Source organism: Ursus arctos, unplaced genomic scaffold, assembly GCF_023065955.2.
Source record: "Ursus arctos isolate Adak ecotype North America unplaced genomic scaffold, UrsArc2.0 scaffold_14, whole genome shotgun sequence".
Classification (NCBI taxonomy): Eukaryota; Metazoa; Chordata; class Mammalia; order Carnivora; family Ursidae; genus Ursus; species Ursus arctos.
The window spans coordinates 4805522-4832541 of record NW_026622808.1 but is presented as its reverse complement, the minus strand read 5'-3'; the positions used below and the strand labels follow the sequence as shown (position 1 = coordinate 4832541).

General features: G+C 44.1%; 1 long non-coding RNA gene across 3 annotated transcripts in view; it reads right to left on the bottom strand.

Moving 5' to 3' along the window:
- Positions 1–27020, bottom strand: part of LOC113271231 (uncharacterized) — a 251948-nt gene that overhangs the window by 183292 nt on the left and 41636 nt on the right. For all 3 annotated transcript variants that reach the window (XR_006411890.3, XR_008959022.1, XR_008959024.1), the window contains exon 3: positions 5629–5688. This is a non-coding gene — a long non-coding RNA (uncharacterized LOC113271231). The remainder of the gene's footprint in view (positions 1–5628; positions 5689–27020) is intronic.

Below are 27020 nucleotides of genomic sequence, written 5' to 3'. Positions count from 1 at the left end.
GCTTTCTATGCTCTGGGCTGCCTCCAAGATGCTGTTTTATCCTTCCTCTTAGTGACCAATCCCTTCCAGCATTATTAAAACATGATCCCATGAAGAAGATGGGGTGAAAAGTAAAGCAGGTCTGCCCTGCAAGAATCCTCTGTTGGCTTCTCATTGCACTTAGAATGATGTCCACCTCTTTGCCATGAACCCGGATCCCTGACTGCCTCCCCCCACTTCCCACTTCTCTCCCAGCAGAGCTGGAAGGTTAGCGCCCTCCAGTCTTTGCACATGCTGTTCTCTTTGCCATAATGTTCTTCACCCAGATCTCTCCATGGCTACCTCCTACTTGCCATCTGTCTAGGGAATGGAGGCCAGCAGTGTTGTCCTGATGTCGTCCTAGTCAGCGCTGGCCGTGCACATGGCTGGACTCCAGACACCAGCATCTGTGACTCTACCTAAGACTTCTGACCACCAGAGCCCACTCTGCCCAGAGGTAAGTCAGGCTGGACATGCCAATGAATCAATGGCCCTAGGAGCAGCCCTCAATCCATTGCCAGCACCTTCGCCCCACAGCTGGGATAACTCTGAGGCACAGGGTCTACACTGGCTCTCCAGGTGCCCACACGGTCACTTGTTTGGCATCACCCTGTCTACTCATTCCCCACTCTGTCTCACTTCTCTACTTCTCTGCCGGTCTTTTCTGGAATGACCTCCCCAATAAACTGCTTGCACACCCATCCTTGTCTCGGAGCCTGGTTCAGACATCCATCTAAGTGAATCTGCATTCCCCATTCTGTCCCTATGACCTTTTCCTATTTTCTTCACAGATCTTGATCTCTGAATTCTTTGCTTGGTTTATCTATCTCCTTACTGTTTTTTATTGACTGTCTTCTCGATGGAGAGAATGCAAGCTCCACGAGAGGAGAGAATTCTTTATTTGTCCCCAGCATCTGAACAACACTTGACACAAAGTAGGTGCTCATTGAATGTTTGCTGAGAAATGAATGAACTCAGGGCGCCTGGGTGGCTCAGTTGCTTAAGCATCTGCCTTTGGCTCAGGTCATGATGCTGGGGTCCTAGGATCGAGTTCCACATCGGGCTCCCTGCTCAGCAGGGAGTCTGCTTCTCCCTCCCCTTCTGCCACTCCCCCCGCTCATGCCTGTATGTGTGTGTGCATGTGCTCTCTCGCTCTCTCTCTCACACATAAAAAAAAAATCTGTAAAAAAAAAAAAGAGAGAGAGAGAGAAATGAATGAACTCAGAGCTGACTGATGCTGAGCTGCTCTTTTGTATTTAAATGGGATTTCCCATTGAAGGCTAAGGTATCCTACAAAGCTTCTCCACCCATTTGATGCCCCCACTAAAACATGTCAAGCCCATGGGCAGGGGGAAATAAGGAAAGTTCTTTGTGCCTCAGAGGTTATTGTCCAATCACTGAGGCACCCAGTATCCACCAGCCCTGGTCACCCAGTCCTGCAGGTAAGACCTGACCAGAAAGGACAGTTAGATGGCGTGCTAAAAACTGACTAGGTCTTTGCATTCTTGGGACAACATAACTATTGGAATTCTGGACTCTTGCCTTAAATTTAGGTTGTTTATTTCTGCCAGATGAAAAGCACATTTGTCCCAAGTGGCCGTCCTTTGTCCTGCAGGATGTTCTCTGTGGTTAACTGGGTCTTGGGTCTCAGTCCACCGAGGAATGAACTTGGTCGTTAGGTGGCTGCCAGCAGGACTTCGAAAGAAAGCCAGGTCTTCCCAACCAACCCTCTGTTCTAAATACCAGGATCACACTGCATGTGCCCTTGTGTGTGTCTATCCCCCAGGGGTGTGGAGCACATCTGCCACTCATGGCCACTCTTTGCCCTTATCCCTTACGCCGGGCCCATCTAACTTCCCCAGACCCAGGGCACCAGAGACTCTCTCTCTTTGTTCACCATTGTGTCTCCAGTGTTTACTATAGTTACTATAGTAATTATTAATTACTAATTACACAGTGAATGAACTAATGAGTGAATTTGAGTTTTCCCAGAGGAAGAACCACTAAAACCCGTTGAAAGAGTCTCTAAAGCTCATTGGGATGGAATAGAATCTTCAGGAGTCTTTGATGAAGAAAGGAGCAGTGACAATGACTAGCCCAATAAGAAAAAGTCACAGTGTCAAAGAATTGCCGATGAATGGTGTTTAAAGAAAAAGTTGGGCGATTCCGCACAGGCAACCGTGGCTTAGCTATAAACAGATGGGCTAATTTCCAGAAAACTCCACCATCAGTACATTATTGCCAGAGCCAGGTTCCAAATCTCTTTTCTGATCATAAGGGGGCACGCCCAGACTCCTCTCTTAAAATGCCCAGTGACTAAGGAGACAGGAGGCTACACAAACTACCCTAAGAATTGAACAAGATGATGTATGAGGAGGCCTTCTGTAAAGCGTAAATCTCTTTACCCACAGTGTGTTTTTATGATGATGATAAATACTGCTGCTAAGTGTGTTCAGTGGATAATTAGTCCCAGACGATGCCCCATTGGAAAAAAGAAAAAAAAAAATGTGTGGTCAGAAAGCCAGAGTGAAATTCATTTAAAACGTAAGTCAGATCATGCTATGCCCCTGCTCCAAAGCCTCCGGAGGCTCCCATCCCACCCAGAGGCAAACTCAAACTCCTTACAAGGGCCCCCAAATCAGACGTGGTCTTCCATCTGAGCCTTGATCATGTCAGTTCTACAGTTAGCTTCCTGTTAGAACGTTCTTCATGTAAAATCCTAAAATTCTCATGGAGCAATGCTCAACGTCACTAATCATTAAAGAAATGCAAATCCAAACAAGGAGATTCCACTCCACACTCAGTAAGATGGCTCTTACTGAGGTACACGGAAAATAACAAACACTGGCCGTGACGTGGAGAAATTGGAACCCTTACGCACTGTTGGTAGGAAGGTAAAATGGCACTGCCATTGTGGAAAACAGTATGGCAGTTCCTTGAAAATGAAAAATGAAACTTCTGTATGATCTAACTATCCCACTTCTGGGTAGACATACACCCAAAAGAATTGAAAACGGAGACTCAGATATTTGCACTCCCGTGTTTGTTGCAGCATTATTCATAACAGCCAACAGGTGGACATGGTCTAAATGTCTGCCAGCAAAGGAACGGATAAAGAAAATGTGGTATAGGGGCGCCTGGGTGGCATAGCGGTTGGGCGTCTGCCTTCGGCTCAGGGCGTGATCCCGGCGTTGTGGGATCGAGCCCCACATCAGGCTCTTCTGCTATGAGCCTGCTTCTTCCTCTCCCATTCCCCCTGCTTGTGTTCCCTCTCTCGCTGGCTGTCTCTACCTCTGTCGAATAAATAAATAAAAAAAAATCTTTAAAAAAAAAAAGAAAATGTGGTATATACGTACAATGGAATATTGTCCAGCCTTAGAAATTCTGACACAAGCTACAACCTGGATGAACCTCAAGGACACTATGCTGAGAGAAGTAAGTCAGTCACAATTCCATTTCCATAAGGTAAACAGATTAGTCAAATTCACGGAGACGGAAAGTAGAAGAGTGGCTACCCTTCTGGGGTACGGCGGAAGGGGGAGTTAGCGTTCAAAAGGGACAGAGTTTCAGTTCGGAAAATGAAAGAAGTTCTAGAGATGGACGGTACTGATGCTTGCACAATGACGTGAAGGTACTTTATGTCACAGAACTGTACTCTTAAAAAGGGTTAAAATGGGAAATTTTATGTGATGTATATTTTAACACAATTTAAAAATAGAATAAGGGGCACCTGGGTGGCTCAGCTGGTTGAGCATCAGACTCTTGACTTCAGCTCAGGTCATGATCTCAGAATCCTGGGATCGAGCCCCATGTCGGACTCTGCACTCAACGGGGATTCTCTCTCTCCCTCTGTCCCCCCCCCCCCCGCCAAATAAATAAATCTTTAAAAATAAAGGAAGGGAAGGAGGAAGGGAGGCTAGGAGGGAGGTTAGGAGGAAGGGAGGCTAGGAGGGAGGTTAGGAGGGAGGGAGGAAGGAAGGAAAGAAGGGAGGGAGGGAGGATGGAAGGAAGGGAGAGAGAGAGAAAGAAAGAGAGAGAGAGAGAAACCCACATGGGTTTCCCTTCACTTCCCTCAGCCTCTGAACATCAAATATCACCCCTCCAAAATGCCACACCTGACCACACCCCTTACAAAGCACCTCCAATCACTCCCCACCCCCTTACCTTGCTTTCTTTTTCCTCCTGGGCCTTATCCGTGCCTGACACATCAGATCAGTATTGGATTTTGTCTGCAGTGTAAGCGCCACAGGCCAAGGCCTTTGTTTGGTCCATTACCATTTCCCCAACAGCTGGGACAGTCTCTGACACATGGTGGTTCTCACTAAATACCCATAAAACAAGGTTCATTCATTCACTCAACGTGTATTTTCCAGGCACTGTGTTAGGCACCAGGATACGAATGAGAGGAGAACACAGAGCAGGAAGGGCAGAGCCACACAGACCAAGCCCGAGGTGGTGAGAAGTAGCCTCACCTTGGGTCCACGGTTGGACCGCAGAGTTTAAGGAACCCTTAGCCAGGTGACAGAAGGAACCAAGACAAGGAGAAGAATATGGTGCCACCATGTAGTTTGCTATGAGTGAAGCTTAAGGAGCAATGTGGAAGCCAAGAAACAAGGGTGACAATATTTTGATGGAGTGTTTTCTGAACAGCTAACTTTCCTTTCCCTTGCCCTTCTAGCCCCTCCTTCTCCCTTGAGGGGCTCTGCCATGGCGTGGAGTGGCGGATCAGATGGAACTGAGTTCCATTCTTGGCTCTGAATGACCTTCAACAAGATACTGTAATCTCTCCAGGACTCGGTTTCCATCTCTATACAATGGGACTATAATGATACCTACCTCAGAGAATGATGAGGATTTACAGGAAAAACACATGGAGAGGACAGTACCCGGTACTTGGTACCCAGTAAGCATTTAATAAATGCTGGCTCTGTTATTATCTTGCACTGAACAAGCTGCCCACATATTTTAACATGTTCCCTAGCACTTCTGACTACAGAGGGGGTGATTTCTTTAACAGAAAAAAAAAAGTCTGAAGGAGTTTGTAGAAAATTATCTGGAAGTGGACAACCAGTGTACAGAATGGAAAGAATCTGAATATAGAAAGAATCTGATAGAAACGACAGATTTGTTCTTTCTGGCAGAATTTAAGGGTTTTGGGAGAGAACCGTTAGGGTGGTATCCCGGAGCCAGTCATGCCAGCCACATGTCTCTTCCCAACTCCATGTCCAGTAACCTCATGATGGCTTCTTAAAATTTACCAGGAGGGGAGAACTGACACCATAAAAATGGATCCCAAGCCTCCTGATTAGCACTTCCTTGGCCACTCAGACACCAGTCATAATGATTCTCTCCAGCAAACTGTCAGCTTGTTTGACTGAACGAACTCCACCGACAGATTGTTTGCTGGTGTTTAGACAAAGCTAATACGACTAGAAATAACAATAGTGGCCTGGTCCTGAAGTGTCAGGTCATGAATCACTGAAGTCAAAGTGTTCTTCAGTCCATAGCCCAAAAACACCACCCACTGGATTAAAAGGAAGGAACTACTGATAAAAGCAATGATATGGATGAGGCTTCGAAGCATTACGCTCTTTGCAAGAAGTCACTTACCTGGAGTGCTTACGCCAGGATCCGAGTCATACGAAGCCCTGGGAACCGGTAAAAGCTCATCTATGGTGGGAAAAAAAAAAAAAATTAGAACAGCAGTTGTCAGGAACCAGGGGATGGGGGGTGGTGTGCTCTCTGGAAAGGGCCACAGGGAAACTTCCAGAGGTGGTATCTTTCAGAGGCTTTATTTCCTGATAAGGGTCTGAGCTACATAATTATATTTTTAAAGCTTGCCAAACCATATACTATATCTATATTCACTTCTCTGTGTGTAAATTTGACCCCCTCAAAAGGACTATAAACAAATACTGAGCTCTAGGTGAATGTCTGATAGGCAGGCTGAAGTACTAGGGACGAACTGTACTGATGTCTGCAGCTCACTTTGAAAGGAATTTTAAAAGAGGATGAATCAGTGCATATGGACAGACCCGGGCGGAGACCAAAAGCACAACACATTGGCAATTATGGAATCTAAGTAGTAGGTACATGGGTGTTTACAATTCTTTCCATTTTTCTATGTATGTTTAAAAACTTTCATATAAAATATTGAAGGGAACAAAATTATTGTTTAAAAAAACGTTTTTTTAAAATCACTCAATTCTTCGCACACTGCACAACCAGGCAGATTATTAGAACTGTATGGCCATCTGCTAGCACCTAGAATAGTGGTTCTTTTTTTTTAAGGTTTTATTTATTTTTTATTTATTTATGTATGTATTTATTTATTGAGAGAGAGAGAGTGTGTAGGGGGAGGGGCAGAGAGGAAGAGGATCTCAAGCAGACTCTGTGCTGAGCGTGGAGCCCAACTCAGGGCTGGATCCCACCACCCTGACGTCATGACCTGAGAAGAAACCAAGAGTCAGATGCTTAACCCACTGAGCCACAGAGGCGCCCCAAGAAGAGTGGCTCCTGAGCCGAGCTCCCTAGAAGTGTTTCAGGGGCTTCCTCTCCTTCGGGAATTATTGCTCTTCTTCAATACGTTTTACGTTTTAGGGGTTCTGCGTAAGATTTTTGTTTGAAAAACATTTTCGCTATTTAAAAATGTCGATACTTGTCAATATTATGTCATCCACGTTTGGGACTGGTCAGCCTTTGCTGTGCAAGACTGCCCCTTACTTTGTCCTTGGTCTTCAGGCACTAAACGTCAGCAACACCCACCCCATCATTGTAACAATTGTCAAAGCCCCTCGTACATTCCCATCTTGGCCCTCACCCCACTGACTTCCACATTCCTTTGGAGTTAGCACCAAATCTAAGAAGCCAAGGTCAACGGGTCTGTCCTCAAGTGGAGGCTGCTTTCCCACAACGGCACCTTGCCGGCAAGGCTTCTCGAGTGTTAACATGTTATAAAGGAACACTGAGAGGCTGGCTTCTACCTTCCGCACACAATTCTTAAAAAGAAACAATCATCCTGCCCTCTTCGCAGGCCAGACCTGGTGCTCTCTCCCTGTAAACGGATGGCTTCAGATGCTTCCTGGATGCTCTCACATCTTGACTTTGGAAAGACCATGACCATGCCGGTGTTTCTACATCTGGTCTACTCGGCAATTCTGCTTACTTTTGTAAATGATTAAATTGGCTTTCGAGCATCTGAAAATAAAAATGAAGGAAGACTACAGTGCTTAAAAATCCATGATGAGACCCAAGTAATATGCCAGATGATCAAGACCTCCATCGGGGTGGTCGCCTCAGAAAAGGGCAGTGGTTAGGTGGCACCCCCATGTCCCCCAGACAAACCCCTTTCCCATTGTTTTCTTAAATGAATGTGCACATGGGAAATGAGCCAGGAGCAAGCTGGAACAGATGTCTAATATCATTAAAGCTGGCTCCAAAAGAATCCAGATCTCAGTTTGGTATATTAATGCTCTATTTATCTTTAAGCACAGATGGATATTTTTATTAGTATTACTTTGTTTATCTGGTTTCAAGAAAGGTTAGTCTAGGGGGCAGATGCCTCTGTTACGAGAGCACATTCCTGCCGAGGGAGTGAGAAGAGAGGAGTAGGCTTTTCAGTAGAACTTTAATTAGAAAAGCCAAAGTTATAAATGTTGGCTGCTCCCGCCTGATCTAACGAGGCCAGTTGCAACAACAAACAGAAAGACAAATAGGACGTTGGCAAGCCTATGCTTTCCCACCTCTCCTCCTCACCAGCTGAAGAGAAAAACAACACACCACCACCTCATTCCCAAATGTAAAACAGACCATGACCAAACCTAAATTCTCTGAAAACGGATGTTTTCATAAGCAGCTGGTTATCACCGAAGATAACCAAGAGCAATAGGTCTGTTATTTAAGGTCCCAGTTATGAACACATGGACTTTCCAGAAGCTTTGGGGTGAAGCAATTTCTATTATGGATTTCATGGCTTTTATTAGAGGACAGCCTGTGATCCTGGGGGCAGAATGCCCAGTGTCTCTGCACAATTATTACCTCTAGTTTGTTTTTCACCGGAGTTGATTTCTTATTAGTCTCTCCTTCTAGGGGACTTAAATGGATCATGGATCCACACGCCCAGGAAATTTCTTACCCGATTGGATTAAGAGAGTTCATTTGCCTGATGGTTCTCCCGAGAACTGTTACAACGTGCTGGGTTTAGTCACTAATAGCATAATTCCTTACTACTCGTCTGTTTTGTTTTGTTTTGTTTTCATTCCTTTTTCTACCATCCTCTCTATACAGCTACTTGTGCAGGTAAAAAAGGGAAAAAAAGCAAAGGTTTTAAATCCCAAAGTCTGGATCTAAGAGTCAGTTCCGCCAGGTAGCGGGTGAACACAGACATGCCACTTACTGCTCTCTGCCACAATTTTCCTGCCTCTAAAATGGAAATCATTGTCTCCTACACACCTTACAAAGTTGTCTGGAAGATGTGACCCCATCATGATCCTGCCAAAAAAGACAGAAAGACAGAAAAGAAAAGAAAAGAAAAGAAAAGAAAAGAAAAGAAAAGAAAAGAAAAGAAAATTACTGTCTCTTGCACATCACACTCTCTCTTCCTAACTGCTCATGCTCAGCTCTTCCTAGATTCCTCTCTTCCCTCACCCCCTGTGTCTACCCCCTCTCTCAGACCCATCGTATCCTTATTTTCGACTTGTCCCGCTCCATTCTCAGTACCCACATCTGCTGCTACTGCAGAGGCCTCCCCCACCAATCTGCCTGCCCTGATGTCTCCTAGTCACCCGAAAGACACTGATCCAGGTGAGTCTACTGACCCGGAAACACACTCATCTGTTCATGGCTCTTCATATCTCCAGTTGGCATATTATCTCAGTTTGGTATATTTTGCTGCGTATAAAATAAGACACACATGACTCAGACTGAAGGTCAAGGATCTCCTGGATGCAATCTGACCCCCGCTTTCCACCTTCAACTCCCCAACAGTATACGCCTGGCCATTCCCTGCATAATGCCGGGAACATCCACCTCTTGTTCCTGCTGCCCTCTCTTCCAGGAGCACCTTTTGCATTAACTTCCTCCACGTGTTCGAATCTCTCAAGGCTGGGTTCAGAGTCAACCTCCATGAAGCCATTCCTGTTGCAACTCTTCGGAAATCGCACTCCTCTTTACCCCATTCTCTGCACCTCCTCATCTCTACCTCTCTGTGGTGCTTATTTGTACTTCCCCCTACCATTTGATTATCTGATTGGCCTTCCAGAAAGCCCCCTAGCACTGAGCACGGAGTAGACGCTCTCTAAGTGCACCTTTGAATCAAAAGTGCCATTTGGAGCCTGAGCGAGGGCTGTGAGACCAGCATGTCTGGACATGTCTGGCCTTCCCAGTGCCAAGGTGCATAGAGCCTGCACAAGCCCTCTGGGAAATAGCCCATCCTGAGGCAGAAAAGGTGAGCAGAAAAGCTTGGCCCCTTCACAAAGCCTTTAGTCATGGTGGCAGGGGCTTGGTTTTCGAGTAGAGCATAATGTTTGCCTTTCAGCTTTGTCTCCTCTCCCAAGACCCATTTGCTAAAAAAAAAAAAAAAAAAAAAAAAAAAATCCAGAAGGCATTGGAACCCAAATAGCACAATTTAAAAGTCTGTTAAAACGCTGGAAGTGGAGAGGAACTGAACTCCACTGAACTGGGCTCCAGAGGACGTGGGCTGTTGCTTTGGTGCCTTAAAAACACAGCTCACCAGTGGGGCCAGCAGAAAAGCCAAAACAGTCATCATCGTAATCACGCAGGTGGTGCACAAGACCAAAGCATTTATTCGTGAACACATATAAGGTACCTCTAAAGACCCCCAGGAGTGATCTGGGGAGAGCCGAGAATTGCAGAGGCTGACGATCCCGGCAGTCTCAGGTGGGGCCAAGGGCAAGGGAAGGGCAGGTAATCTAAAGCAGGGATGAGGACAGAAGAGGACAAGGTGATGTATACGGAAGGACGGTTCGAAGCACAAACAGATCACAGGTTTGGCTTGTTATGATTCATCGGGTCTGCAGGTTTCTCTTGGTTATGTGAACACGGTCTCGCAATCTTGAGTCTTGTCACTCTAGAATTAACCTGTCTCCCGAGACCTCGAGCCCCTCTTCCGATAGATTGTTTTCATCCCCCCCCCAAGGTGTTACATCTATTTGCATCATCCCTCGAAGGCGGCTACAAGTAAATCCATTGCGCCCTGGGAACTCATGTCGCCAGTCACAAGAACCTTTTGTTTGTCATTGCGAATATTGGCTATCAGATAGGAACAATGAAGGTGGGGGGAGGAGCACCCATGATATATGTCCCTGGAGTTTGGGAACTGGCTGAAATGGTGGCAGGGAGAGGAAGGAGACTGGAAAGATAGACTATCCTGTTAACTGCTCCTCATTTCTCATGCCTGATGATTATTAATTACATTTGTGCATTGATACAATTTGCTAGTTTTCTGAGGAGGCGAATCGCGCTTAGTCATCTTGGCATTTTTAAATGTAAATGAAAAATCACCCAGTGCTCTGAGCCAGAAGCGAGAAAGATAAATAACACCAGGAAGCTGGTCGTTGCCCGTCTGTCATAAAATTTCATTAGTTTTGACAGCCTGTACAACATAAGCAATGAATGAATGCTAACTATACTTCCTTGTCTGTCCGCTTCCATAAGTCACCGGTGCTGTATGGGCCGGAGAGGTGCCACCTGCCAGGGGGTCTCGGTGAAGGGCACACAGGCCTCTGCGGGCCCCAGGAGGACCCCACGGCCCCCTCCCTTCGTAGTGGGCTCCAAGTCTCTCTGTCCACGTGGAACGGCTCTCTTGCCAGACTCGTTCATTAACAAACACTCCCTGATGCTTCCCCGTGCCAGGCACAGCTCTGAGTGCGGGCAATGTTAAGTGCATCCACCAAGTCAGACGGCGACAAGTGCCAGGAGGAAAACACATGAGGGAAGGCAGAGACAGGTGCGTGAGGGGTGGTGGCAAGCTGTCTCATTGATCACGGAGCCACGTGGGCATTCAAGTCCCAAAGGTGGTGACAGCCCAGGAGTCCTGAGTCCCTTGGCGTGATTGACATAAAGATAAAGGTGCTTCTGCTCCCTTTCCGCTCTCTCTTCCCTTCCTGAACAATTCAGCTTTAAAGCCATTGAGCGGGAAGGAACTCCGCAGGAAGGCAAGGGAAACACAGTGGCCCAAGTGTGTCAGAGTCCAAGCAGGGTGACAAGAGTGTCCCTGCAAAGTGTTGGCTTGGCCTGGGGTGTCGGAGCCTGATGGTGGGTGTTAGGGACCCATCAGGATGTGGGGGACTTTTATGTATGCGTGGGGACTCAGGGTCAAAGCTGGGAGGAGCGTGTCCCCATGGGGGGGGCAGCCTGGCATGGGTAAGGAGAGCACCTGCCCACAAAGGGGAGTCAGAGCTCGAGCAGGGTGAGATGGGCAACCACAGGCGGACTCAGGGGAAGGGGGAAATGGTCACATACAAAAGCATCGATCAAATGAGTAAATAAATTAAGGAAATGGGAGCCTGGTTTCTCACTGTCAGAGAAAGGAGGTACACATATGGGGAAAGAGAGAAACCTAGAATAAACCCTGTGCCGTTGGATCGGAATCGGAGGGATCAGAATAAACACGCTGTTTTCAATTAATAGAGACAGACATCGAAATAAATACAGATGAATATACACATTTTCTTGCTGTGCCCACTGAGAGCCTGGGAGCAAGAATACCTAATAAATGCAACTTTCTTTGTCGTGGGGTGGTAGAGCTGGTAACATTAAAACTTAGAGATGTCTGTGATATCTTTACCACCATAAAGGGAGTGGCTGCCTGGGAGTAAAACAGAGGAGAAGGAAAGTAAAGAGCTGGGATCCTGATGGCATTATTTGAAACCCTAGATCCAGCCATGCCTGAAGCTTTCTCTTATAATCAAATAACCTTCCTCCCTCCTGCCCTTCCTCCCTTCCTTTTCCTTCCTTCCTTCCTTCCTTCCTTCCTTCCTTCCTTCCTTCCTTCCTTCCTTCCTTCCTTCCCTCCTTCCACAGGGTTTGTTGAATTGTTGGCACTTGCAGTGGAAAGAATTTTGATTATTAATACTCTCAAAAACTTCCTGATAATTGGTCTTAATTGAATCACAACCTTGAATATTCCAGGCACCCTACTTCTTAAAAGGCATTTGTGGGGCACCTGAGTGGCTCAGTCAGTTAAGCATCTGTCTTTGGATCAGGTCATGAACCCAGGGTCCTGGGATCGAGCCCTGCATCAGGCTCCCTGCTCAGCTGGGGGGTCTGCTTCTTCCTCTCTCTCCGCCCCTGCTCATTTGCTCTCTCTCTCTCTCTTGCTCACTCTCTCTCTCAAATAAATAAAATCTAAAAATAAATTTAAAAAAGGCATCTGCCTATCTATGTAGTCATTTATTTAACACGTATTTATTGGATGGCTACTACCTGCCACAGTATTCTGGGTTCTTAGGTACACCAGTGAAAGAAAACAGACAAGAATCTCTGACCCATGCCACTGACATTCTAGTGCAGCAAAACAGACAATAAACAACAGACAATCACGAAATAAATAGAAAGGTATAAATGCTGTGGTGTGGGGGGAGGAGAAAGAAAGAGCACAGCATGGTAAGGGCGAGACAGACATTCCAACATAGCAAGTGGGCCTTGCCATTTTATTTTATTTTTCTAGATTTTTTATTTATTTAATTAATTTATTTGAGAGAGAGAGAGCACAAGCAGGGGGAGCGGCAGGCAGAGGCAAGGGAGAGGGAGGAGCAGGTTCCCCACTGAGCAGGGAGCCCGATGAGGGACTCGATCCCAGGACCCTGGGACCATGACTTGAGCTGAAGGCAGATGCTTAACCGACTGAGTCGCCCAGGAGCCCTGGCACTTGCAATTTTAAATAGAACAGTCAGGGTAGAACACAGTGAGAAGGTTATGTCTGAACAGAGTCTGGAAAATGAGGGAGTTTAGACTAGATTGGGGAGAAAAGCATTCCAGTTGGAGGTGACTGCCGGGGCAAAGGTCCTGAGGCAGAAGCATGTCTGGTGTGTTTGAGGAGCAGAGAGAAATCGCTGTGGGCAGAGCGGCATCGGGAGAGAGCTGGGAAACATAAAGGCATTTAAGCTGTCAGCTTCGACTGAGTGAAAGGAGTCACCATCGTATCATTTTAAGCAGAAAATTGCATGGTCTTAGGTGTCAAAAGTATCACTCTGCTGTTATGCTAAGAATGAACTAAGGGGTTTAGGGTGAGGAGGATAAGAGCAGAGAGATCAGGTAGGAGGAACCGAGGTGAGAGAGGCTGGTGGCTGGGGCCAAAGTAATTCCAGGCGGCAGTCAAAAATAAATCCAGGGTTTTGTGCCTGAACAGCTATAATGATGAACTAAATAGGAAATGCCACAGGAGGGGAGATTTATGGGGAGAAAGAGCAGGAGATCAGTTCTGGACAAGTTGAGTTTGAAATGTCTATTAGACATCCAAGTACCGATGTTGAGTGGCCGTTATATATAAGAATTTAGAGCTCCAAAGATGAATTAGGACAATTTTTTTTAAAGATTTTATTTCTTTATTCGACAGAGATAGAGACAGCCAGCGAGAGAGGGAGCACAAGCAGGGGGAGTGGGAGAGGAAGAAGCAGGCTCATAGCGGAGGAGCCTGATGTGGGGCTCGATCCCAGAACGCCAGGATCACGCCCTGAGCCGAAGGCAGATGCTTAACCACTGTGCCACCCAGGCGCCCTGGGGACAATTTTTAACTTCTGCACACTTTTACAAAATTAGCTTCTATTTAACAGTGCATTGGAGGATCCGTTTCTAAGGGCAATACCATAAAGATCAGGCCCAAAAATCGTAAAGCCTTAACCTATAATTTCCGGTGCTGTCTCCACTGCACCTTTCTCTAGGCCGGTGGCTCTGAATGTGGTCTGGTCACCCCCCTCAGGGGACCCTGAGACCCTTTCAGGGTATCTGGGAGATTAAAGTTATTTTGATAATAATAGTAAGGTATTTAATCATCCGTGACTGCTTAAGAAAATCTCTATAAAAACCCCTGAACTGCAAGGTTTGGAGAACCTCTGGGTTGGTGGGCCCATGGAACCGTCGGGAAGGTGGGGTGCTCAGAGAGGGCCCAGGAACTCTGTGCGTCTCCTCCACCTTCCCCTGCGTGTCTCGTCCATTTGCTTGCTCACTTGCATCCTTTATAATAAATCAATAAACCCAAGTGAAATGTATCCCTGAGTTCTGTGAGCCATTCTACCAAAGTATGGAACCTGAAGAGGGGTCATGGGAGCGTATTTCGAGCCACTCGAAGGATGGGAGGCCGTGGTTTGCCATTGGTATCTGACACGCCAGACAGACAGGCTGACCTGTGTCTCTGAGGTCAGAGGTGTGGTCCACTAAGTTGATGAGACCCTCCTTAGGAGCTTCATGGGTAGGCACTCGAGGCCCAGGAAGTGGGTCCTCTTAATCCAGACCAGGCCTGTCACCGAGAGAGCCTTCTTCACTATCCAATTATTTGTGGTGAGATGAACTGGACCTCCCGCACTCACCCCAAACATTTTCCCACACCAGTGTGGGCTTGTTGCCATAAAAACGTTGTTTTGCTTCCTATCCAAAACCTTCCACCTATACAGTGATCATTTTGTAAATTGTCAAGCATATCCAGCACGCGCGCGCGCGCACACACACACACACACACACACACAGGCTGGATACAGAAGAGATCCAAATATAAAATGAAAGAATTTAAGAAAAATGGAAATGTTAAATTTGAATTTGGAATGCCAAAATGAGCCCTGTGAAGTAACACAACATATATAAACTGGTGTCTGCCCCTGGTTCCAGGCACAGAGCTCCTAAAACCCTTGTAATTTTCTGAGAGATAGGAGTGTCTTTTGTTCCAATGAGGGGACTCTTGAGGGGCTCTGGGATAGTTCAGGATGGAGCTGGGTGCCAGAAACCAGGCCAGGATGAGAAGCTTGGAACTTTCAGCCCCATCTCCCGTCCCCTGGCAAGGGGAGAAGGGCTGGAGATTGAGTTAACGGTCCATGATGGCTGCGTGATGAAACTTCCAGAAAAATCCTGAAAGTACTGGGTCTGGAACAGCCAGGTCGGTGAACACCTCTACACGTGGGGAGGGGGGGGCACCCCAACTTCATGAGGATAAGAAATCCTTCAGTTGGGATACTTCTAGATCTTGCCTTATATATCCCTTCATCTGGCTCTTCGTTCATACCCTTTATCATATCCTTTATTTACAACAAGAAAGAAAGAAAGAAAGAAAGAAAGAAAGAAAGAAAGAAAGAAGGAAGGAAGGAAGGAAGGAAGGAAGGAAGGAAGAGAAAGAAAGAAAGAAAGAAAGAAAGAAAGAAAGAAAGAAAGAAAGAAAGAAAGAAAAAGGAAGGAAGGAAGGAAGGAAGGAAGAGAAAGAAAGAAAGAAAGAAAGAAAGAAAGAAAGAAAGAAAGAAAGAAAGAAAAGAAAGAAAGAAAATGTATTTTCCTGAGTTCTGTGAGCCATCCTAGCAAATGATCAAATTCAAGGAGGGGGACGTGGGAAGTCCTGTTTATAGCTGGTTAGTCAGAGGTACAGGTGGTGACCTGTGACTTGGGGTTGCTGTCTGAAGTGGGGGACAGTCCTATGGGACCAAGCCCTTAACTTGTGGGATCTAATGCTGATCCCAAGGAGACAGTGCCCGCATTGAAGTGAATTATAGGACAGCAGCTAGCGCTGCAGAGAATTGCTTGACGGGTGGATTTTCCAGAAGCACTGTCAGTATGTGAGTAATGGAGAAACAAGGAGTGCGTTCTTCCCAAACTACCCCATACGAGGAATATATGTGTATTTCCCCCAGTTCTGTCCCCCAAGACCTTGGAACACTAGCACCTAACAAGCAAAGTATATGCAGTGCCCAGGCCTTGATTTCTAAAACCTGTTACTCACTAACAGAAACCAGCATTCCTTAGAGTACTGGTCAGAGCAGGGAGCCTCCAAGGTGAGCTTCCAAAATTTCACTGTGTCAGAAAGCAGAGGGTTCTGGTTGATGGGGTCATGTGAAAAGGTCACGGGAACTGCTTGCAGAAGCTCCCACTGGCTATATTTAGGATGATTTCAGCATCAGAAAGAATGATTACATGCGAGTAAATAAAAACCCACAACGTATACTGATAATAACAGAGAAGAAAAAGAAAAATTACGTTTGCCTTAGATAATAAAAATATGATGAAAAACCACAAAAAAAATGAATTTTGCAAAAATCTGGATGGTGAGAAAGGAGGTGGGAGTTGATGAGTGGTTAACACAATTCACTCCACTTACATTTTTTATGGAAGTTTCTATATGTATCTTATTTTTTTAATAAACAAGCAAAAAACAAGGGCACCTGGGTGATTCAGTTGGTTAAGCGTCTGCCTTTGGCTCAGGTCATGATCTCAGGGTCCTGGGGTTAGTCGCGGGTCGGGGCTCCCTGCTCAGTGGGGAGTCTGCTTGTCCCTCTCCTTCTGCCCCTCCTTCCCACTTGTGCTCTCTCTCTATTTCCCAAATAAATACATAAAATCTTTAAATAAGTGAATAAATAAACAAGCAAAAAAACAGACAAAAAAGTAATGACTTAAATCTGCCACAAAATGAATAATCCACCCAGGAAAGGTTAGAGAAATGAAAAATCAAAATCAGTTACCTATGGTTAATGGAATTAGAAATGATTTCAAATCGTCTTTCTTTTGCCTTTTCCCCCTAATTTTCTACAATAAATATGACGCTGGTAACATGAAGAAAACCAAGCTATATGTTACCTACTAACACACAGAAAGTGCACGATCCTTGCAGAGTCTGCCAAGTAGCACAGGATGGTATCTATCACTCTTTTATGATTTAATTATATGTATTTCTATTTTCCTCTTACATCTGTCTTTCCTCTGTTCTTTCTTTTATTTTCAAAGAGATATTGTAGAGTCAAAAATATAATTACCGATGGCTAGATTGGGCACAACTCAATGATCAATGCACTTAGACTAGTTTATATAGGCCTGGGTTTCATCTCCAAAACAATATTCAAGAAGAAGACATGAAAATGTATGAGATTGGGCAGCAAAATAATGAGACAAATTTTTTCAATACCAAAATATATCTGGAACTCCTCTTGAGTTCTTCAGAGTTGAAGTCACCTTTCTTAAGGAGCTTCAATAACATAAATCTTTCAGTTTTGAGGATGAATTTCATTTCTGGAAACAACCAAAAGTCATCCAGAGCCAAGTCTGATGAATAAAGTGGTTGATCAAGCAGGAAACTATTTTTGGGTTAAAAATGAGGTGCAGTTGTAGAGTGATGAAACAGAAAACACAAACTAGCTCAGAAGCAATCCCAAAGTGGAATTCTTTAAGCATTTTGAGACACTTTTGGGGGAAGGAGGGAGTCGACCCTCCCCAAGTGAGTACTTTGAAAGATTACTCATTTATCATCATTATTTACTATCTATTTCTCTCACCAAAGGAGGATAGAATGGCCTTTGACCCCATGTAGCCTGAGCTCATCACTAACCTCCCTTAAAGGAGCCCCTCACTTGGCACAACTATGTGCCCTCACCCACTCTGGAAAATGGTCTGAAACCCTATCCTCTCCTCACAGAACTGAGTTCAATCATCTTTCATGGTCAAGTCCTCCACATTTCATTCCAGTTTTGGAGTAGGCATCTTGATGTCTCCAGGCAAAGTCATTAGATAATTATTATCTAATTATTCCACACCTTCCACTCTCTGGATCCCTGTCTTAGCAACTAAGAGCTGCACATTCTGGAGGTGCAATGCTCTCTTCTTGTAAGAAATCTCTGGTTTGGATTAATCTCCTCCTCGGATGATTTTTTGCTCCTGGAGCCCTCTTCTGCCTAGAGTCTTCTCTCTGTGGAGCTGGCATCTGGGGGCCAGAAAAGCCTGCACCATGCATATCAGAAAGTGCCTCTTCCCAGCTTCTGACCTAGCATTTTTTTCCTATATTAGAAATCCAGGCCACCAACATCTCAGGGGAACCATTCTAACTGGATGCTCTGAGGCCGAGATGGCAGGGAGCTAGCAGGGGACCCCACAGCACCAGCACCAGTCTTCCAGACTCTTGATGAGAAGGTGAATTAGGGTCCTGTAATGTGGATGAGCTGGACAGGTTAAGATTGAACTAGGTTCTGAGTCTCCATGACTTCGTTCGGTAAACTTCTTGAAGCAGAATGACATGACAACCGCAAGTTGACACAAAACAGATAAATTCCAGCCTGAAAATCCAGTCAAGCTTTAAAAAAACGAGTTGCAAAAAATAAAAAGAGTGGGTGAGGAGTATAAGGTTGTGAAAGCCACCTTGACGGCACATTTCCATAACCAGACTCGGTACGTACTGTGGAGTGAACTTGGTTCTAGTTTCAGCAAATAATATTAATTTCAAAGGCTCCTTTTTTTGTCAAACTAAGTTTATAAACACAGCTATTTGCTAATAAATGTGACCTTTAAAACACATTACTCTAAACACAGACTTGTTCTGTGTCCAGCTGAGGGGTGGGGGGAGGCGGGGTATGGCAGGGAAGAGCTAGAGAAAAGTCTGGAAGGAACCATACACAGCCTCTCCTCAACCACTCAGACCTGAAACAAACCTCCAGTGGCTCAAGATGTCACCAGTGCTTCCATTTACTCAACAAATTTCTTTGTAATTTCTTATTTACTGCGCAGAAAGTGCTAGGTGGATATAATAAAGGTACAGAAATTAACAGGACACAATCATTGTCTTCAGTGCATGAGCAACCAGAAGACACCCACACAAATGTATCAATTATGGTATCATTTGAGAAGTCTGGTATATAAGGTGTCTGCATAAAGGCACACTTTGAAGGGAAGAAATTCATCTCATCCATGATAAGATGGGACAGGAAGCCTTTAAGACTTGTGGTTAAGTGAATCCCCATTTTACAAAGGAGGAAAGAGAAGCATGGTCACGTTGAGTAAGTTGCTCATGGTCTTAAGTTCTGGAGGTGGGCTGCCAACTCAAGACTCAGAAGAGTCTTGTTATCATAATTGTTTGTTCCAAAGATGTTCTTATTCTCCTTCTTCCATGCAATCTTCCTCTCTTTTCACTTATGGAATCCCTTGATTGGCCCCGCTTGGCATTTACCGATCTTAAACAGTTTATGAGTCCAATAATCCAAAAATTTCTTATATGTTTCTGGAGCTCAATGATCTTCATTTTCTGGTTGAGAGCCTTTAACATATCTACACTTTGCTGTACTGAAAACATTGTGCGTTTGGTGCTTGCTTTTCTCTGGACCTTTATCTCTGGGTTTCTGGGTTATTACACCTGGTGTTGTGAGAACCAGGAAATCATTCATTGAGACACAAATAACAGATGGATTGAATCATAAAAAAGGTGAGTGGGCGGAAATTGGTTAGAATTCCAGTTCCTGTGTGTCCAACATACAACAGCGCACACACACACACACACACACACACAGACACACACACCACCTCTGTCTGCAATTAGTCTTCTGCCATTGCCTTTATAATAAACCATCTGTTTCTTTATCCCTTATGCTTGGCACTTTTGAGTTCTTAAGTACAGTATTGATTACATTAGCGCATGAATTTCTTAAGTTTCTAGGGGGTTTTGGCAATTTTATGAGTTCTAGGTATTTGGTTTTTATTCTTCCCCAAAAGACTATACAATCTTTGAAGATGAGAAACAGATTTCTTTCATTGGCCAATTTCCTTTCCATTTCCCCCCAGCATAGGTTAGAACATATAGAGGATACTAAATTCTACACACACACACACACACACACACACACACACTTGCACACATGTGTAGTGGCCCACTCCCTTTCACATACAAGTTACCTAAATTGTACTTCGTACCTAGATTTTTCTCCTCTGTTGACTGACTCCCTTATAAAAGTTTCATCAAGATGAAAGGAATTGCCTTAGCATTCTATTTAATTTCACGTTCTGCAATAAGAGGCTTTCTTTGTTTCTAGCTTGTTTGAACCAAGGATCACATATGCCATGGCTCTTTCACAGGATTCTGAAGACTGAATTATAGTCCTCTGGCAAGCAGGCGAGATTCTAATTTTATATATTAACCGTAAATATAACTACTTAGCATCTAGCATATACCGGATAATGTAGGCACATTGGATACGTAATAGAGATGGTCCTTAAACCCTCACAGACTCTTAGACTTATCTGAGAAAGAAGAAAATGGAATAAACCTAAGATAAATTAATGAGGCGAGACTGTGAATTACACAAGTGACAAATAACTAGTTCAGACAATGAGGATTTTATGGAATCAGAAAGTGTTTATGATGTGCCAGAATGGTTCAAATAATCTCATAGAACTGAGACTTTACCTTAAAGGATGCTTCTACTTCAAATCAGCCAGCAGGTAGAGCTTTACCTGGCTGCTTCCTCTTCCTGGAATGTTATTCTTTAGACCGCTGGCTTCCCCATGTCACACAGAGACACGGAGCTCAGGGCAATGGCCTCAGAAATCTAAAGGATGCCCCCCTCATTATCCCCTAGTGTAGTACCTGGTTTTACCACCTCTCTCTAACACTTACTGTCTGATCTTTCTAATTGTTTTTTGCTTATTTGTTTATTATCTGCCTTCCCCTTCTAACAGGTAAGTCCCATAAGAGCCATGCCATCGATTTGTTCTGCGTTTATAGTCCCTTAAAGATGGCAGTAGATGCTCAACAAACATTAGAGAGATGTACGGATGGGTGGATTGGGACATGCATCATGAGTATAGCACGAAGAAAGCTCCTGGAAGAGCTTGAAGACAAAGAATAAGCCTGACAAGGTGAAGACGCCAAACTACAGTGGCGAGGTTACACAAAGGGGCAGTAGGAGTAAGACTGCCTGATAGTAAAATGAACAAGGAATATAAACAGACAATTCACAAAACATAAAAACCAGAATATCACCTTAGCATATGAAAACACACGTAGTCTCACTGGCTATTGAAGAAATGCTAGAGAAAATAAGTAGCAAGAAAATAGACGACAATTAAAATTGACAAAATGTTTAAGATGATGGAGCCTAGAACCGGCAATGTTGCTCAAACTCGGCACATTTCTAGAGGAAAATATACGTCAAATTCTTCATAATCTATACATCGTTTGACCCAGCAATTCTGCACTTAGAATTTATCTTGGGAAATATTTAGGCAAAACGGAGCTTCAGGAATGTGAATCTCAGGACTGTTTATAAAAGTAAAAAATCGAAAACTGTATACATGTGTCGCAATGGGCAATTAGTTTAATGGATTGTGGTGAGTTCACGTGGTAGAATACTTTGCATTCACTAAATAGGATGCTGTAGTTATCAGAGATGCTTGTGACTGTATTACCTCGTAAAAACAAGAAGTGTCTAGGGCATGATTCCAATTTCATTAAAATAAAACAAAACTAACATTTGTGCATTGTAAATAAAGTGGGCTTCCAAGACCAAGATGATCAAGTAAGAATCACTCACTGTATCTGCCCAATCAAATAAAGTTTTGTAGTTCAACTTGAAAGTTTGGTGTAATTAGAGATAGGTGTCAACAAAACCAAGCAAGCAACAATATGAGATGATTATATACTCTAGGGAAAACACAAATTGCTTTAATGTGCAACTTGGCTCAGCTGTGAATAATATTTGGAAATCCTTATTAATGCAAACACTGACCACTTATATCAACAACAGGTATAATGTAACCATACTACAGAAAATGGGAGGGGCCAGGTACATGCAGCTGGTGTAAGAAGGTTAAATTCTCTCCTCCCGTAGAAGAAAGCCAATAGATAACGTCTCAAAGGTCAACAAGTAACAGGATCAAAATAGTATTTAGAGATATACACCAGAATAAATCATAAAAGGATTGAAAGCAAGTGGGGGGGGGCGCCTGGGTGGCACAGCGGTTAAGCACCTGCCTTTGGCTCAGGGCGTGATCCCGGCGTTATGGGATCGAGCCCCACATCAGGCTCCTCCGCTATGAGCCTGCTTCTTCCTCTCCTGCTCCCCCTGCTTGTGTTCCCTCTCTCGCTGGCTGTCTCTATCTGTCAAATAAATAAATAAAATCTTAAAAAAAAAAAAAAAAAAAGAAAGCAAGTACGGGGACTCACAGATGGGCTGTGGCAGTTTTCACTAAAAGTATGATGCAACTTTTCAATAAACATGCCTGTATCAATTTGATTTTTTTAAAAAATTTCAGATTGAAATAAGAGATGAGATTTTGACAGGAATTATTTTTATTTTCTACTTACCTGGATTCAATAATGTGCCAGGTTTTACTGTATATGGTTAGAAAAAAAAATCAGCTTCTAAATTAATAGCATTCGATCAAACAAAGGTTGGGTTTCTTTCTTCTTTGTTGTCTTTGTCCAGGCTGCTGTGACAAAATTCCACAAACTGAGTGGCTTATGAACGGCAGAAATGTATTTCTCCCGGTTCTGAGGCTGAGAGGTCCAAGATCAAGGTACCGCTACGGTAGCCTACTGGTGAGGACCCTCGTCCTGGGTCATAGCCATCTTCTCGCTGTGTGTTAGCATGGTGCGGAGGGGCGAGGGAGCTCTCTGGATCCTCTTTTACAAGGGCAGTAATCCAATTCATGAGGGTACCATCCTCCTCAGGATCTAAGCCCCTCCCAAAAGCCCCACTTCCTGGTACCATCAGTCACATCAGGCATCAGAAGTTCAACGCATGAATTTGGGAAGACACAAAACAACCAACCCATGCATTTACCTATCAAGTTTTTGAATGGGTGTCCCATGCCAATGTTTACAAAGATAAAATGCAGTTAGAAGCAAGGTGCTTCCCCACTCTCGGGGATCCAAACATGTCCCAATGAATCAGACTAGAATCAATGAGGCACTTCTCACAGTGGCCAATTTAAGATTTAACAGATCTTAGATCTCTTTCACAGGTCACAGATTTAACAGTCTTCAACTGCCCCCCAAATCCCAACTTCATGTGGTTTTGCTTGCCAAGGTCATATATCTCTCATTAGCTCCCACCCAGCAGTGCGACCAAGAGAAGGCCCACATGGTGGTAACAGAACAGATAAGTAACAGTAGGAGAAACACTGTATCAGTTCAACAAACATTCCTACTGTAGGCCAGGCACTGGGCTCAGCTCTGGAGAGATCTCATTAGGAAGTACATCAGGATTTTCAATACATTGTGGCAAATGCTAAGATTAAAATACCCAAAGGGCATGGTGAGAGCCCAAATAAGAGACACACCCCAGATGACCCTCTTGAGTGACCTTCTTGAAGAAGTATGATTGAGGATTAAGCAGTTAAGAGATGGGGCGCCTGGGTGGCTCAGTCAGTTGAGTGTCCGACTCTTAGTTTCAGCTCAGATCATGATCTCATGGTTGTGAGATCGAGCCCCGCGTCAGGCTCCAAGCTCAGCGAGGAGTCTGCTTGGGATCCTCTCCCTTCCCTCTCCATCAGTCCCTTACCCCACTCACATGCTCTTTCTCTCTTTAAAATAAATAAATGAATCTTAAAAAAAAAAAGATGTTAAGAGTAAGATTAAGAAATGAGGGCAGGTTTAGAACATGGACCCTAGAGCCAGACAGACCTCAGCTCTGATCCCAGCTCCATTAATTTTGAAACCAGTAGTAAGTCACTTAACCTCTCCAAGCTTTAGTTTTGCCTTCTATCAAATCAGCTAAGAGATAGTGTACACAAAATACCTAGTGAATAACAGGCACTCAAAGATGCTTCTTACTCTGATTCTTTTCATATTTAAGGACTCCTATCATGTAGAACAGAGTAGAGGCATCCAGGTCTTCCAGAGGGAAAAGACATGGATGAATTTCAGAGAAAAGGGCCCTGGCCCTCTTCCCAGGACAGAGTTCTAGGGAAAGAGAAAGAAATCTAAAGATAACCTATGGAATCTTTGATCAGGGAAGACACGGGTCTTATTGTTTGGATGGAATATGGAGATGCAGCAAAATTCAGAGTAGAAATTGGGGTGTGAAACGTCTAGGAAGAGGAGCTTTAGATCTCTCCCCAGTTTTTTCTTGTATGGTGAGTTGGTGCATCCAAGCAGTGGATGAGCTTGCTGCCACCCAGGAAAGCACTTGGAACTAGAATTGAGGAAAATGTTTTGGTTACTCCAGTGAAACCAATGACCGAGAAGCAGGTCGGGTGCTGGATGGAGTGAGGACCGACAGATACAAAGCCTTGACTCCTAATGTGCTTCATCAACCCATCAAAACTTAGAGGAACCTTGGGGAGGGGGATGTCGTGAACTGACAGTCCTTAACAGAATGAGAGCCCCAAGTAGAAATTTAGGTTGAATTAGAAAAATGAGTCACTTTTTTTCATACCACAGTTTGTAAGCTGATGCTTGTACCTGTTACATTCATTCTTCTAAAAATCTCCAAAACATTCCAAAGCTCCAACAGGCTTGGGACTCACTGAATTATTTATGCTTTGCAGGAGCAGAAGCTTGCGCATGTCAATGCCCAGGGGCGACTGAGCCCTAAGAACACACAAGACCAAGGTGGATGTCGGAATGCCAGCTTCCTAACCTAACTGTTGTTTAGAGCACAAATACATCAGCTTGATCTGCACACACTCTCCCTGTAGTCGGTCTAGATGGATGCCACGTATTATAAGAAGTCACTATCAGGGTGTCTGGGTGGCTCGGTTGGTCAAGTGTCTGCTTTTGGCTCAGGTCATGATCCCAGGGTCCTGAGATCAAGCCCCGTGTTGGGCTCCCCACTCGGCGGGGACCCTGCTACTCCATCTACAGCTCCCTCTGCTTGTGCTCTCTCGCTTGCTCTCTCACTCGCTCTCTCAAATAAATAAATAAAATCCTAAAAGAGAGAGAGAAGTCACTCTCGTCATGAGGACAAGAAACATCAGAAGTCAGGATGGTCAGCACACTCCCCGTGGATTAGCCAGCACTCTTGCTCTACTTAGTCTTTCGAAGAATTCAGATAGTCCATAGCTATGGTCCAAATCCTTAGGATGCCGTGTGAGTTTCTGCTCTCTTGTCTGACCATGTCTCACCATTCCCCCTCACAACGCCACCACTCCCGCATCATGGAAGTTCTTGCAAGACATGTGTCTACCCGAAGCACCCTTCCTTACCCTACTTCTTCTATGAGACCCACTTCATCAGCTAATTTACTAATATTGAAAGAAGATTTCACTAACCTCTGGCTTCTATTGCTGCTGTTGAGAAGACAGGCATCAGTCTAAGCAGCACCTTCTTTATAGGTGACCCATGTTTTCTCTGTGGCTTCACTTAAGATCTTGTCTTTGACCTTACATGTTCTGCAGTTTCATTATGATGTGCCTGGGTTTGACACGTCTTCTTGCATATCCCTTTCTGGAACTTGTTTGACTTCCTGAGTCTCAAATTGGTATCTTTCATCCATTATGGTCTTTTTTTTTTTTTTTTTTTTTTTTGTCTATTCTCTATCTGTTCAAATATTGATGCTCCCCTTCCTCACTTTCATTCTCTCCTCTCCTTCTGGAATTGTGAGTAAATATTTTTCTATCTCTTTTTACCTCTGTACTGTAGTCCAGCATTTCTTTAAATCTATTTTCTAGCTCACTACTTCTCTCTTCTGCTGGGTCTTATCTGCTGTTAAACTCATATAGTGAGTTTTAAAATTTTGATTATGGTATTTTTCAAATCTGCTTGATCATCTTTATACTCTCGTGTCCCTTTAATGTCTTCTTGATTTCTTTAGATATGCCTACTTTATAATCTATCGACAGCTCCAACATCTGAAATCTTTTTGTGTTTGATATTGGTGTCTATACTTTCTGCTGTCTCTCACTCGTGGTAACTTGCTTCATTGTTATTTGGGCATTTCTTACACATATTAGTATCTTTTGGAAGTTCTTACATCAGAATTTTTTTTTAGGTCTGGTTTAAAGGTGGGTTCCTTCAGAGAAATCCTCCATAGAGGACTTATTTTTGTGTTTGCCAGGTCTCAGAGAGCACAAATAACTCAAGATCACTTTAAATCAAATTCTAGGCCTGAGGATTTTGCAGAGATTCCAGTTAGTACCACTTTGGGCCACAAATCAGTGTGAGAAATCAGTGGCAAGAGACGTGGATTCAATGGGGAAATTTTTTCTTTTACTCAGCAAACAATTTCAAGAACAGGAATTTTTCTGGATGTTCCTTGGATGTCAAATTATTTCTAGTTCAGTTTTACACAGTAACCTTCGGGAGCCCCAGCTCTACTGATGGGAGCACCAATTATATCCTGCATCTTGGGCAGCCCCTATACTCTGTCTTCTGTCCCTTGAAGCTGTGAGAACAAAAGCTTATGGTCACCAGGATTCAGTATATATTCGTGAGTATTCTGCTCACTTAATTTGGCCTCTAAGGAATCCTTATTTTTATAGCAGTTTATCAGTAGAAGCTTTTAAAAATTTGATTGCATTTTAACTAGCATTTTGTTGTGTTCAGAGGAACAACTGGCCAGAGCCTCAAGTCTGCCATACTGTTCGACATAGATGTCTGGAGTTATTTGTTTTCATAACTGCCTTCCTGATAATGCACTATTTGTGAAGGAGGCACCATGTCTTGTTTATCTATCACCTGTTGCAGTGTGAGGAACTCAGCAAGTGTTTGCTGATTAAAATTATGAATGAATGTAAGTTTGATTAAAGTACAGAGCCCATTCAAAGGGATACAATTTTATTTTCTTTGATAACTACAATTTAATGAAAGAGTAATGTTCTTGAAGCTTTTTTTTTCACTAAAAATGACTTTCTCCATAATAGGTTCACTCTTTTCTCCAGAAGAGAAAAAAAAATGTAAAGGTAAGGTGATACTAACTTCAAGAAAATTCTGGAGGGGCGCCTGGGTGACTCAGTGGGTTAAGCATCTGCCTTCAGCTCAGGTCGTGATCCCAGGGTCCTAGGATTGAGTCCCACATCAGGCTCCCCGCTCAGCAGGGAGTCTGCTTCTCCTTCTGCCTCTCTCTCTGTCTCTCATGAAAAATAAATACAATCTT